The sequence below is a fragment of the Arachis ipaensis genome, chromosome B6 (assembly GCF_059453495.1).
Source record: "Arachis ipaensis isolate K30076 ecotype BB chromosome B6, ASM5945349v1, whole genome shotgun sequence".
Classification (NCBI taxonomy): domain Eukaryota; kingdom Viridiplantae; phylum Streptophyta; class Magnoliopsida; order Fabales; family Fabaceae; genus Arachis; species Arachis ipaensis.
In genome coordinates this window covers 12,482,520-12,497,754 of record NC_142441.1, presented here as the reverse complement: position 1 = coordinate 12,497,754, position 15,235 = coordinate 12,482,520, and the positions used below count along the sequence as shown (strand labels likewise).

The following is a 15,235-nucleotide window of genomic DNA, read 5'->3' as shown; positions in this document are numbered from 1 at the left end:
CTCCAAGTCTTTTAGGAGTCAAACAGGAGGTTGGGAAAACTCTCCGAGCTTATATGGAAAGATTTAACAACGCTTGCTTGGAGATTCAAAATCTTCCTACAGAAGCAGTAATAATGGAGCTAGTTAATGGCCTCAAAGAAGGGTCATTTTATCAATCCATATCAAAGTGACATCCAACCTCCATGTACAAAGTACAAGAGTGAGCAGAAAAGTATATCAACATGGAAGAGAATTCCAGATTAAGAGAACCAGCTCCCAGACAAAACCCTTCTTATCAGACTCGGGAAAGAGAAAAAAAGAGCAAAGAAAAAAGATGAGTACAGCTCGGACAAGCCTCAAAGGTACCACAACTACACCCTCTACGAGTTTCTCTTGTTGACATCTATAGAGAGATCTGCCATATCGAAAAACTTCCACCTCCTTGTCCTATCAAGAATAAGAAAGGTGGAATTCGGACAGAATACAGTGAGTATCACAAGCTATATAGACATTCTACCAATACTTGCCACAATTTGAAAAATGTGATAGAAAAACTGGCCAGAGAAGGTTGGTAAAAAAGATACCTTGCAGAAAGATTGGATGATCTAGGGAAAAGGAAGAGAGATAAGGAAGACAAGAGTCGACGAGATTGGCCACCACGAACCCCTAATAGGCACATCCATATGATAGCTGGAGGATTTGCAGGAGGTAGAGTAACTAAGTCTTCTCATAAAAGACATTTGAAAGAAATCTATCAAGTCGGAGAAGAATCCAAAGTTCCCGACTTGCCGATGATGCGTGAGTATCTTTCTTATCTTTTCCTAGTGAATTTGTATTTAAATTATTGAGTTTAATCAAGAATTAATTATCTTTTAGCCACTATGGATGCTACTTTGAGTCTTGTGCAATTCTATTTATTTTAGGTAGCATTTGGCTGGATTTGATGGAGTTTCTGCAGAAAAAGAGAAGAAGGCAAATGATGCTGTCAACCTTGAACTCTCTGCACTCAAACCTGAATAACTCGAGCTACAGAGATCCAATGGGCGTTATTCCAGTGGCGTTGGAAAGATAACTTCCAGAGCTTTCCAACTATATATAATAGTCCATACTTCTTTTTCATCAACTCTGCTAAGGCTGCGCCTAACTTGAGATTTCTCAAGTTAGGCGCAAGAAACAACAACAACACGCAACATTTGCTCTCCTCCAAGTATGGTGCATTGCCTCCTCTTCAGTCCAAGTAAAGCGCCTTCGTGTGGTGAACAGCATGAAGTTGGGCGCAGCTCTTAGCTAAGTTAGGCATGGATCCAGTGAAGCCAAGTGGTCCCCACGTTACAAGGCGCGAATTATTTAATTAATTTTGATTTAAATTTAAATTTTATTTTAAAATAGGAAAAGATATTATTTTAATTTTAGAAAATAGATTTTAAATTAATTAGGATTATATATAAAAAGAAGAAACTTCTCTTCTGGGATTATTCCACCTCATTCTGCACTTTACAGTTTTTACCTGAATCCTAGTTTTCTCTCTGAACCACGAGCAACTAAACCTCCACTGTTAAGGTTAGGAGCTCTGTCTATTGTATGGATTGATACTATTATTTTCTATTTTAATTCATGTACTGATTTATAATTCAAGAATTATTTTCGTTCTTTATCTTATGAATTTGGGTGGAACGGAAGTATGACCCTTTTTCTAATTGAGTTCTTGTATAACTTGGAAAAGCTCTTTAATTGAACAATAGCTTGAAAACATATTCTCCTAAATTTCTAATTATATGGACTTAACGGGATACGTGACATATAATCCTCTTATATTTGGGTAATTAGGATTTTTGTGGTATATAAACTAGAATTAAGCTTCACCCTCTAATTGGAATTAAGTGACCAAGGAATTGGCAGTTGATGAATTTTAGAGGAGACTAAAAAGGTCTAAGAAATTAGGGTTTAGTCACATATAGTTTGCTATGAATTAAATCTTGCATGATTAAAAGAGTTAATAAGAAAAGTCAATCAGAAAAATAGATATCTTTGAAGCCTTAACTGTTTTCTCCATATATTATTCACCTCAATTTACTGCTTGCTTTATTAATATTCTGAATTTACTGTTAATGCTTTTGAACCTTCAAACACAATTTTCTGCTTGTCTAACTAAGTAAATTAATCAACCATTGTTGCTTAGTCCAACAATCCTCGTGGGATCGACCCTCACTCACCTGAGGTATTACTTGGTACGACCCGGTGCACTTGCCGGTTAGTTTGTGGTTAGAATTTTTGCACCAAGTTTTTGGCGCCGTTGTCGGAGATTGACTATGATTAACAACTACTCGTTGTTTAATTCCTTAGATTAGATAATTTTTCGTTTAATTGGTTTTATTTTAGTATTATTAATTTTGTTTTTCATTTTTTCCTTTATTTTTCTTCCTATTCGTTCATCAAGCCCTGTTTCGTTTTATTTTTTTTATTTCGTTAACTTCAGTTGTGATTGTTTCTACCTTCCTTCGTTTTTCTTTTCTTTATTTTAGTTCATTTTTATTTTGTCTTCTTTATTTTCTTTTAATATTTTTATTTTTCTTATTTCATTAGTCTCATTTAAATTTTAAGCGTTGTTATTTTCAAAAAAATATTTAAATAAATAAATAGCACTAATAATTTTCCTTAATTTCTGAAATTAAGTTTGGTGTCACCTAATTAATTTCATTTTAATTTTCTTGTTTATTTTCCCTGTTAATTTTTGAAATTTTTTGTCTAATTTCAGTTATCATTTTCGAATTTTTTTGTTTTATTTATTTAGTATTTCTATTTTATTATTTTACACAGGTTACCTCACTGGGAGTTCTCTACACTCTGACGTAGAGAATCCCATCTTTTCTTGTTTTCTGTCTGTTTATGCGCAGGAACAGAGACAAGGAACATCTCTTAAACTTTGATCCTGAACCTGAAAGAACTTTCAGGCGGCGTTTCCAACAAGCAAGACTTTACAAGGCTGCTGAATCCACTTTGGATCCTAATAATGCTGTTAATGCCAATGTGGCAAATTAGAATAGGAATGAACAACAAAAGAGAGTGCTTGGCTCTTACTCTGCTCCTACTGCAGATCTTTATGGAAAAAGTATTGTGGTGCCTCCTATAGCTGCGAACAACTTTGAGTTGAAGCCACAATTAGTTATCCTGGTGCAACAAAACTGCCAGTATCATGGTCTTTCTCACGAAGACCCAAATCAATTTATTTCTAATTTTCTGCAGATTTGTGATACTGTGAAGACAAATGGAGTAAACCCAGAGGTGTACAAACTCATGCTCTTTCCGTTTTCTCTGAGGGATGGAGCAAAGCTATGGCTAGATTCCCAACCCAAGGAGAGTTTGGATACTTGGGACAAGGTTGTTATTGAGTTTCTTACTAAATTTTTCCCACCAAAGAAGCTGACTAAGCTTAGGGTGGAGGTTCAGACCTTCAGACAGAAGGATGGTGAAACTCTTTATGAAGCTTGGGAGAGATACAAGCTACTGACTAGGCAATGCCCTCCGGACATATTCTCCAAATGGACCCAACTAGATATCTTTTATGAAGGCTTGGGTGAAATGTCTAAGATGTGCTTAGATAATTCTACAGGTGGTTCATTGCACAAGAAGAAGACACCGGAGGAGACTATTGAGCTTATTGAATTGGTTGCTAGCAACCAATATTTATACTCATCTAACAGGAATCCTATGAATTTTGAGGCTCCTCATAAGAGAGGTGTATTGGAAATGGAAGCTGTTGATGCTATTCTTGCTCAAAACAAGCTTATGTCTCAGCAAATAAATTTACTTACTCAGCAGATGGGTGGCATGCAAGTCTCAGCTATCAACACCCAAAATCCACCTCAAAAGGTCTCTTATGACATGACAGGTAATTTTGTACAAAATAGGAATTATGATTATGCTCAATCTTTTTCTGAATAGGTAAATTACATGGGGAGTGGTCCTAGAAACCCCAATAATGATCCATACTCTAAGATATACAATCTTGGGTGGATGGACCAACCTCAGAGATCTCAGAATTTCAACAATAATTCTCAGGGCGGTTTCCAATAGAACAATCATAATAACCGCCAATTTCAGTCTCATCAACAACAACCACCTCAGCAGATAAACTCTCAATCCCAAAAAGATTCTAATTGGGAGATGATGAGGAGTTTTATGCAGGAAACCAGAGCCTCCATTAGAAACTTGGAGGTGCAAATGGGCCAACTGAGCAAGCAAATACCTGAGAGGTCTGAAAGTACAATTCAAAACTTGGAGATTCAGATGGGTCAATTAGCCACAAAAGTTAATGAAATTGATAAGAGGACCATTAATAGCCTTCCTGGTAACACAATTTCAAATCCAAGAGAGGAATATAAGGCTATTACCTTGATAAGTGGACAAGTGGCAAGTATGGAAGCACAAGTTAATAAGGAGCCAGTTGAAAAAGAAGCTACAGAGGAGAAGAAGGAAAAAGTAGAGCACGTCCCTCCAAAGCGTGCGGACAACCCATTCCCAGACTCTCTTGACACTTATCCTACATTGCCAAAGGCTCCTGAGTACAAGCCTAAAATGTCATATCCTCAGAGACTTCAAAAGGAGACCAAGGACAAGCAGTTTTCAAAGTTCTTGGAAGTCTTCAGAAAGTTGCAAATCAATATTCCTTTTGCTGAGGTTTTGGAGCAAATGCCTATCTATGTCAAGTTCATGAAGGATTTGTTGTCAAAGAAGAAGCCTTTAAAGGGAGATGAGACAGTGGTCCTGACTAAAGAATGCAGTGTCGTCATTCAGAATAACTTGCCAAGGAAGATGCCAGATTCAGGGAGCTTCCAAATTCCATGCACCATTGGGAGCACAACCTTTGAGAAAGCATTATGTGATCTGGGAGCAAGCATCAATTTAATGCTTTTGTCTGTGATGAAGAAGTTGCAAATTCAAGAGGCACAACCCACAAGCATAGTATTACAGATGGCAGACAAATCTATGAAGCCTGCATACGGATTAGTGGAGAATATCTTGGTCAAAGTGGGTAAGTTCTTCCTCCCAGCAGATTTTGTGATTCTTGACACAGGAGAGGATGAGAATGCCTCTATAATTCTAGGAAGACCATTCCTAGCCACTGGGAGAGCTCTAATTGATGTAGAAGTGGGTGAATTGGTGCTCAGAGTGCATAATGAGCAAATGGTCTTTCATTTCTTCAAAGATATACATTCAGCAGGTAAAGAAGAGAGGTGCATGCAGACTGAGATTATTGATCCAAACCTTCAAGAACCCCCTGATGATGCACAGCAGAAATTACAGCTTAAACCTCCTTTAGTGACAACCAATGAAATTCCTCCTGACATCAAACCTAAGTTTGGTGTCGGGAATGCATCATCCACCAAGGAGGAGGTCCCCAAAAAGAAGAAAGTACTCAGGAGATGGAGAAACAAAAAGATCCCCACTGAAGGTTTCTCCCCAGAAATGAAGGTGGTGTTGACTATGAATCCAGTATGGACTTATACAATAAACAGAATCCTCTCTCTGGAGCATATTGAGCTAATTTATGGAGACACAGGAAAGAAGTTCAAAGTAAGGGGTGAAGAGCTGAGCCCCTATGATCCTCCTCCTTAGAGGAGCTAACCGTCAAGCTAGTGACGGTAAAGAAGCGCTTGTCGGGAGGCAACCCGATAATTTCGTATCCTTAGTTATTTTTCGTAGTAGTGATTTTCTTATTTATTTGATTTTTATTGAGTTTTTACTGTTTTTCTTTCGTTTTAAGTGTGTTCTGATCATGTAGCTATTTTAGAACAGGAACCGAATATTTCAAAAAAAAAAAAAAACGAGCACACGACGCGCAAGCGTCGCTGACGCGTACGCGTCATACGTGTGTGCGTGAAAAATAAAAAGTGAACAGAGAGTTGAGCAGGAGTGGCGCTGGAACTATGTTTTGCGCACAAACAAACCCACGCGTATGCGTACCCACGCGTGCGCGTCGTTTGCGCTCTTAGCCACCCACGCGTGCGTGTCCCTGACGCGTACGTGTGACCCTGAAAATCGACGTAAATGGGTGTATGGCCAGAGAGTTATGATGGTGTGGGGCTGAAACTGTCTTGGGCGCACAAGCCCCACCACGCGTACGCGTCCCTGACGCGTGCGCGTCGTTTTCCCATCCTGGCCGTCCACGCGTACGCGTCGCATGCGACGCCCAATTACACCACCTCAGCGCCTGATTTCAAATCATCCACCCCTCAATCCTAATTCTCTCTTGTTCTTTTATCCTTTTATTCTTCTTTCATCATACTATTTGTTTTTGTTTTCAGTTCTTCTTTGCTTGAGGACAAGCAAACCTTTAAGTTTGGTGTTGTCGCTTCACTAATGGTTTTTTTGTTTAATTTTATGGTACCAAAGGGAGGCGAATCATCTTCACGAAGGAGCACAGCCTGAAGAATAAAACGGCCACTAGGATAACGGAGGTGGTTGAATTTCTTTCATTCTATATTCCTTCCCGCTCTTACTATGTTATGTTCCGATTTTCTGCTATTTTGCTTTGTTTATTGCATGATCCTTTATTAGTTAGATTCTTAGGTTCTAGTTTAGTTCTGTTATTTTGAAATTTTCTGTTAATTTCTTTAATTCTAAAAGGTGTCTCATGTATTGTCCACTGAGCTTGAAATCAAAAAGAAAGAAGAAAAAGGGGATGTAATACATGAGAAATTGAGTTTATTTTTTTAGAGTAGTTCATTTAATCAAATGTGGTGGTGTTCTCTGTGATCCTGAATGCATGACATGAACAGTGCATATTTAAATTTGAATCAAAGAATGTTGATGTACAAGGAACAGGAATTTAGAGAACTATTATGAATTCTTTGCAATAAGTGAAAGTTTAATCCCTGAAGCAAAAGAAACAGCAAAAAAAAAGAGGATATAAAAGCAAGGTCCAAGGCTCTGAGCATCAATGACTAGAGAGGTCAGACATGATTAAAAGCTCAAAGAGTTGTTTCCCTAGTCATATACTTGTGGTGTTTTTGTGTCAAGTAATCCTTGAGACAAAACAATTAGAGTCGAGACCAAGTGCATTTAGCAGAGTATGCCAAAGGCTTTGAGCACCACTGTCTGGGAGTAGCTGAAAGAAAAATCAGAACTTCAAGAGAGTTCCCCAGTTAAGTTCTTGTGGTGTTTTTGTATCAAGTGAAGCTTGAGACAAAACATTTAAAGTCACGGCTAGGCTCAAGGTGCAAAGCACCAAAGAAAAGAGAATCAAAGGAAAGTTGTTGTGTTCAAGGATTAAACTAAAGTCTAAAAGACTAGATTATCCGGATTCTAATTCCATATGACAGTAACATTCTTCTAATTCAAAGGATAGTGAGATGCCAAACCTATTCAGGATTGCAGTTGTAAACCCTACTTCAATCTCATTCACAAAAGAATATGTTCAAGGGATGTGGCCATGATAATCCCGTCATGATCCCAATGATACTTGCCAATGTAAACCTCCATAGAACTTTGGTAGACCAAGGAAGCTCGGCCGACATATTGTTCATGCCTGCCTTCGACAAGCTCGAGTTGGAAGAAAAGCATCTGAGAGCATACCCTGATACCCTTCTCGGGTTAGAAGACACACTCATCCAACCTCTCAGTTTCATCTTGTTACATACCACTTTTGGGAAAGGTATAAAGTCCAGAACTTTAAGTATAGACTACATTTTGGTTGACGTAGAATCAGCCTACAATGCATAGATAGGTCGAATAACCTTAAACCGACTCGATGTGGTCGTTTCCACTCTTCATATCTGCATGAAAATTTTGACTTCAAAGGAAATTGATACCATAAGAGGAGATTAGAGGTTGGCACGAAAATGTTATAATGAAAACCTGAACCTACGTAGAGGCATTAAGGGAAAAGAAGTCAACACTGTTGAGCTCAGTGGTGTTCGAGTACAAGAAGAACTAAGGCCACAACCTGGTGGAAGAACTAAAGAGGTTTAAATCAGAGATCAGGCCGAAAAAATGACAAGCGTAGGAGCCAACTTGGACAAAGAATTGAAAGCAAATTTCGTTATGCTCTTACAAAAAAAATTTGATTTCTTTGCTTGAAAAGCCTCCGATATACCCGGGACACATCCTGACCTCATGAGTCACAAGCTCGCTGTCTACCCAGGCTTACGACTTGTCCAACAAAAACGGCGAAAGCTCGCCCCTAAGAGAACACAAGTCATTGAAGATCAGATCCAAGCTTTGTTAGAAGTTGGGTTCATAAGGGAAGTAAAATACCCTTTGTAGCTAGCTAATATGGTACTTGTGAAGAAAGAGAACGAAAAATGAAGAATGTGTGTTAATTACACAAATCTCAATCAAGCTTGTCCTAAAGACCCATACCCACTTCCTAGCATTGATGCCTTAGTGATTTAGCTTCGGGCTATAGATATTTGTCTTTTATGGATGCATATTCGGATACAATCAAATTCTGATGTACCAGCTGGACCAAGAGAAAACTTCCTTCATCACCCCGAAAGCAAATTATCGTTATGTGGTGATGTCCTTTGGATCAAAAAATGCTGGAGCCACATATCATCGACTAATGAACACAGTGTTCTAATTCCACCTCGAAAAGTTGATGAAAGTATACGTCGATGACATGATCGTCAAAACAAAAGAAGACACCAATCTCTTGTCCGACTTAGTTGAGGTCTTCAACACAATCAGAAAGCACGTGATGAGACTATATCCCTCAAAGTGCACTTTCGCAGTAGAAGCTGGGAAGTTCTTAGGTTTCATGCTCACTCAAAGGGGTATTGGAGCCAACCTGGATAAATGCAAAGTAATACTTGAGATGAAGAGCCCGACCTACCTCATAGAAATCCAACAATTAAATGGAAGGTTAGCAGTCTTATCCAAATTCTTAGCAGGCACTACAAGAAAAATATCCATTCAGCCACACTTTTTTTAAGCTACATTTGAAAGAATAGGCTACGCTTTTCTCCGTGTTGCCTTTTTATATGAGAAAAGGATACACAATTGTGGTATCATTTAAAAAGTGTAGCCTTAGGTGTTTTAGAAATCACTTATAAAGCGTAGCCATAGGTTAATATCTATAGGTTCACTTTTTGTATCAAAGGGGACGCTTTTAGAGAGTAGCCTATTCATTAAGTTTTGGGTGCGTTTTAAAAGTGATGCCTAATGTATGAGACCAAATCCTAACACTTAGTGAAATTTTTATTCTTCTTTCAATTCTCTCCAAAAGCACACACGCACACAGCACCTTCAATTGGAGGAACCCTCACCTTCGCCAATCCTTTGGCACACAATCCTCACCTTCGCCATTCTCACCTAAGACACTCATCACCTACGACACTCATCACCTTCGCCTTCTCACCGTCGCTGTTGACCGTCGCCACCCAGTCACCACTCACCACATGGCTGCGCCACTCACCAGTCACCAGCTCACCGCTCACAAGCTCACACTCTCATCCTCACTCACACACACACAAAAGAGGGACAAATCAGAAAAGGGGAGAACAGGAAGAAGAAGAGAAGAAGAGAGGAGAGGGGAATGAAGGAGAGGACGACGCCGGCTAGGGCTCTGCCGCGCAGACCATCGTCGTTGCGTGCGCTGACCGTCGCCTCGCATCGCCATCTTGTGCACTCATCGTCGCCGCTCAGCATCATCGTCGCATGTGCTCACTGTCGCTGCTCAGCATCATCGTCGTCGCTCAGCATCGTCATCGCCGCTCACCTGAGAAGGTATGTATCGATTTTCAGTTTGTTCTGTGAAATTTGGGAGGTTTTGGGTTCCAATTTTAGGATTTTTAATTAGGGGTTGTAGCTTCTGGATATGACACTGATAGGAATTGGGGGTTTTACTGCATGAATGGTTTTAGCTTCCTGGTAGCCGAGAAGCATGTAGCGTAGAGCACTCGACTCCTCAACTGATGAAGAGTCCTTGATCAAATTCTTGATCTCCTTCACAACATCCAAGTAATCTGAATCCGATAACCACAATCCATTAGTGGAAATTCTTCAGCTTTATCACAACAACACAAATTTAGCATTTTCTATATTGGGAGAGAATTACACAGAACAGAGGAATCGAGGCAGAGCACCTGAAAAGAAAATAGGAGAAGTGCATGTAGAACGTGTGGTTGAGACAGCATACTTGTGCTCTCCATAGGAGGAAGGGTAAGAGAAGAGAGGATCCTGAATTGGATCTAAAGGGGAAGATCTGAATAAGCATTTGGATTGAGAGAGAATGGTGTAGAGATCCAAAGAAAACTATAAGCATTTTACATTACTTTTTAGACGCAACTACTATAAGTATTGTTAATTGAATGCTCTTTGCATATCTTTCAGTTGTCAAATATGTTGGTAGAAATGACCTTGCTGCTTTAATTGATAGTTCACAGGTAAAGTAGATGTTTTAACTCTCGGAAACAATGTTTCAATTCCATATTTCTGTTTTGAACCCACTCTCTCAAATGTTCATTAAGAACATATATGATGTCCTCTCATGCATAAACCCTTTGAGCTTGAAAGTTGAAATGTGAACAAGCCCATTTAATTATTTACAGTTCACGATATTAGCTTTTGTTAGTTCTGCAAGGAGAGTTTAGCCTTCTGCTTCTCTAGTTATCCTTGTATACAGTATATAAATCAATGTCCCACTTTATATGATTTTTTTTATCATCTCAACGACTAAAACTTAATTAAGTTTAAGTTTTTATTCCTGAGTTTTCTGTATTGAAGGTTTGTAATATATATTATTTTCATTATCAAAGGAAGTGGCTAAGAAGTCCTTGGAAAAAGCTGCAGAGTGTGTGAGATGCCTTGAGGAAGATATGGCAAAGGCTAGGTAAGTTGTTTATTTGTTCTCAGATGCATCATACTGTATTTTATATACTGTTGTGTGCAGTAATTACATTAAAATATGATATGATGACTATAAGAAGCCAATTAACTCGATGCCAATTATAAAAATTTAGGGAAAGAGTCAAGGGTGCCAAGGGTGCGGATGCAATTCTCTCCTTTGAAAAGTTCTGCTGCAATCTCCCCAGATCTCTTCTTCAGGTTCCGGTTTCTATTTGGATTAGACTATGTGCTTTTGTGTCTTAATTGTGATTAGACTATGTGTCTATGTGTCTTGATCAAATTGCTGAGGATTGTTTCCTCCAGATTTAGGTGCTCCAATTGAATATCTATAGTTTCTGTTTGATGATTTGTTGGTTTGTTTGTGAATATTTGAAATTTGGAATGCTCTGGCTGAGTTGATATTGTTGCTGATTTTGAACCTAAACTTTGGCTTTTGTTGTTGCAGTTTCATTTGAATTTCTGGATATATTATAATCAGTTCATATATACAAAATCCACCAATATCATGGTTTTGCAGATTGACGAAGAGCTTCTTCAGGAAGTGGTTAATATGGGATTTGACAGAAATCAATTGGTTGAATCTTTATGCAACAGGATCCAAAATGAGGTCTGTGCCCTTCATTCTCTCCTTTCGTGTCTTCTTGATTGTCTCTTATTATTATCTATATATTTCTGGGTATATTGGGTATCTTTAAACAAACCTGAGAGAAGTCAAGGTGTCTCAGTTTGCCGATCCTTCTGAAACCTTATTTGCCATATGGCTTTTTATTTTCTGTTTATAACTTACTTCAATTTCTCTTGGTTTACAGTCACTAAGAAAAATGAACCACCCAAATATTGTGAAGCTAAAGGAAGTTATTCGAGAAAGTGACATTCTGTACTTTGTTTTTGAGTACATGGTGGGTGGCCAGTTCTTCATTAGATATGGTCTGCATCATCTTGTGCAAAGTTCAGTAATTGATGTTTCAATTTTTTGGGTGATTTAGGAATGCAACCTGTACCAACTTATGAAAGACAGGAGAAGATGTTTTTTGAGGGTGAAGTTAGGAATTGGTGTTTTTAAGTTTTCCAAGGTCTTGCTTATATGCACCAGCGGGGATACTTCCACCGTGATCTGAAGCCTGGTACGTTTATCATTGCATCCGAATCCTTTGTTAAATGTGCTATATGATAAAATAGAGAACATGCTTTTTGAGTATGTTAGCTTTTTTTTTCAAACTTCTCAAGAATTACCTAGCTTTTTCTATCAATTATGAATCATTTAGGTTGACATTTTAATGAAGTTGTTATTGTGCAGCAAATGGAGATTTATACTATGGTCTATTCTGATTAATTTTATCACTTCATTGCAAGTTTTGTTTTGACACAATGTATACTCATTTTTTTGCAGAGAACTTGCTGGTTACCAAGGATATCATAAAAATTGCTGATTTTGGCCTAGCACATGAGATCAGTTCACAACCACCCTACACTGAGTATGTCTCCACACGGTGGTAAGTGCTTTCAACTTTTGTATGTAAATTGTTCAGTTGTGTGTTGTGCAGTATATAAGTTGTACGCTGGCTTCTGTTAGGTATCGTGCTCCTGAAGTGCTACTTCAATCTTATCTGTATAGCTCCAAAGTTGGTAAGTATATGCTTTAAACAGCGATAATGATCAAATTAATACTGTTTGGAGTGATGATAAGTACCATTTTATTTACTGAATTTTCTGTCACTCATTTAGACATGTGGGCAATGGGTGCTATAATGGCTAAACTGTTCTCTCTTCGTCCTCTTTTCCCTGGTGCCAGGTAGTCTGTCTGTCTGTCTCTCTCTCTCTCTCTCTCTCTCTCTCTCTCTCTCTCCCAAATACGATCTTCCGTCGAAGATCTTATGTCGTGTTATCGATGTTAAGTGTCTGGTAATGTTTATCTTTTTTTGGTTCCTTATGTTGTGTTATGTGTTCTTGATTGGTAATGTTTATCTAATAATTCTCAGTCCTGGTTTTTGTGAATCTACTTCAAGTTTCAAATGGCACTTTCAAACATGTGCTACTGACCTACTGTACCAATTTCAATATGATAATGCCTGAATTCAAAAGAAAAAGAAAGAAAATAGAAAACAAGTACTTTAGTAGCACAAAGAGTCAACTTTGAAAGTTTGACACATTGTAATTTAATCTTATATATTGATGGGTAAATTACTTTAATTAGTAAGAATCTATAATCCACAAATGTTTGTGTTTTGGCTGTTGGAATCAGACTATTTCGTGAACAATATTGTATGACAAGAACAATATTGTATGGCAATGACTTCTCAGCTTTCCGAGGCAAAAAAACGAGAGCGGGCCTTTATGAATAGAGGACGCCGGAATCAGTTGCGCTCAATGGGAGAAGCCAAGAATTTGCTTCAATTCTTCAATATATGTTCAATTCAGTCGCAGATGTTAGGTGCTCTATTTGACATCAATTTGTTTTTTTCTCTTCTATCAGAAGATTAATAACTTTTATTAGAAGATACTTATGTAGAATACAATATTTTGGTTTTTTATAGTTTATTAGTAGTAAATTCTAAGTGGTCTAATGTATATTTTGATATGGGTATGTTTAATTTAGTGTGAGATGTATGAATACTTATTTATGGTCATCCCAATATTTTTAGTTCATTATAAATATATTTTGTTAAAGGATAATTTTTATTATTTAAAGAATATTGTATGGTATTATTATGTATTTATTTTTATTTTATAATTTTTGACTAATTTAATTAAAAAAATAGGATTATATATATAATCATATTACTAAATATTAGGTTTTAGAAAAAAAATTATTAGAATATATATATATATATAGAAAAAAAACAATGAGGGACCTAAGGCTACACTTATATACAGTAGCCATAGTATACAAAAAAAAAGAGGGACCTAAGGCTACGCTTATAAAAAGTAGCTATGGTATACAATGTGGCTACGCTTTATAAGTGATGCAGTAGCGTTGAAAAGCGTAGCCTATTCTGAAAGAATGAAAGCTGAAAAGCGTAGCCTTTGGTCCTGGACAGCATCACTTGAAAAGCGTAGCCTATTCTCAAACGCCAAAAGCATAGCCCTTGGTGCAGAAAAGCGTAGCCTTTGATAATAGGCAACGGCCGAATAGGAATCACCCCAAAAAGCATAACCGTAGTCCAAAAAGCGTAGCCGTAGCCTAAGGCATCATTTTTTTTTCATTTTTGGCTACACTTTTCAAGTGTACCTGAATGGGTGTTTTTCTTGTAGTGAGGGTCAGCTCTGAAGTCTCTACCCCTGTTTTCATTACTCAAGAAAGGATGCCAATTTGAATGGACTCAGAAATGTGAGCAAGCTTTTCAAGACTTCAAAAACTTCCTAAGTCAGCCACCGATCGTCACCCGACCTGTTTAAGGGGAAAAGCTCATACTATACCGGTGCGCAGAAATTGTGATTACACTTTGATTATGTAAAATTTATTGCTTTTTCTTTCCCTGGTGATGGCGCCAAAAACATGATGCCAATACCATGGTTCACAACTTCGCACAACTAACCAGCAAGTGCACTGGGTCGTCCAAGTAATACCTTACGTGAGTAAGGGTCGAATCCCACGGAGATTGTTGGTATGAAGCAAGCTATGGTCACCTTGTAAATCTCAGTCAGGCGGATATCAAATGGTAATGGGGTTTTCGAAATTAAATAATAAAAGAGGGATAGAAATACTTATGTAAATCATTGGTGAGAATTTCAGATAAGCGCATAGAGATGCTTTCGTTCCTCTGAACCTCTACTTTCCTGCTGTCTTCATCCAATCAGTCTTACTCCTTTCCATGGCTGGCTTTATGTAATGCATCACCATTGTCAATGGCTACTTTCGGTCTTCTCTCGGGAAAATGATCCAAATGCTCTGTCACGGCACGACTAATCGTCTGGAGGCATCACCTTTGTCAATGGTTACATCCTATCCTCTCAGCGAAAATGGTCAACGCACCCTGTCACGGCACGGCTATTCATCTGTCGGTTCTCGATCATGCTGGAATAGGATTTACTATCCTTTTGCGTCTGTCACTAACGCCCAGCACTCACGAGTTTGAAGCTCGTCACAGTCATTCAATCATTGAATCCTACTCGGAATACCACAGACAAGGTTTAGACTTTCCGGATTCTCTTGAATGCCGCCATCATTCTAGCTTACACCACGAAGATTCTGATTAAGAGATCTAAGAGATACTCATTCAATCTAATGTAGAACGGAAGTGGTTGTCAGGCACGCATTCATAGAGAATGATGATGATTGTCACTTTCATCACATTCAGGTTGAAGTGTGAATGAATATCTTAGAAGTGAAATAAGATGAATTGAATAGGAAACAGTAGTACTTTGCATTAATCTTTGAGGAACAGCAGAGCTCCACACCTTAATCTAT

The 15,235-nt window shown here is 38.1% G+C and overlaps 1 non-coding gene and 1 pseudogene across 2 annotated transcripts; one reads left to right on the top strand and one right to left on the bottom strand.

The window, feature by feature from the left end:
* Window positions 1–3,405: 3,405 nt before the first annotated feature.
* LOC148554638 (small nucleolar RNA R71) lies at window positions 3,406–3,512 on the bottom strand. Its single transcript, XR_015887852.1, has one exon. It is a non-coding gene; the product is annotated as a small nucleolar RNA R71 (small nucleolar RNA).
* An 8,018-nt stretch (window positions 3,513–11,530) lies between these two features.
* LOC107646533 (cyclin-dependent kinase F-4-like) lies at window positions 11,531–12,900 on the top strand (annotated as a pseudogene). The gene is made up of 7 exons (XR_015885910.1): window positions 11,531–11,543; window positions 11,637–11,726; window positions 11,814–11,951; window positions 12,218–12,320; window positions 12,401–12,453; window positions 12,553–12,619; window positions 12,807–12,900. The product of XR_015885910.1 is annotated as a cyclin-dependent kinase F-4-like (transcript).
* The last annotated feature ends 2,335 nt before the right edge of the window (window positions 12,901–15,235 follow it).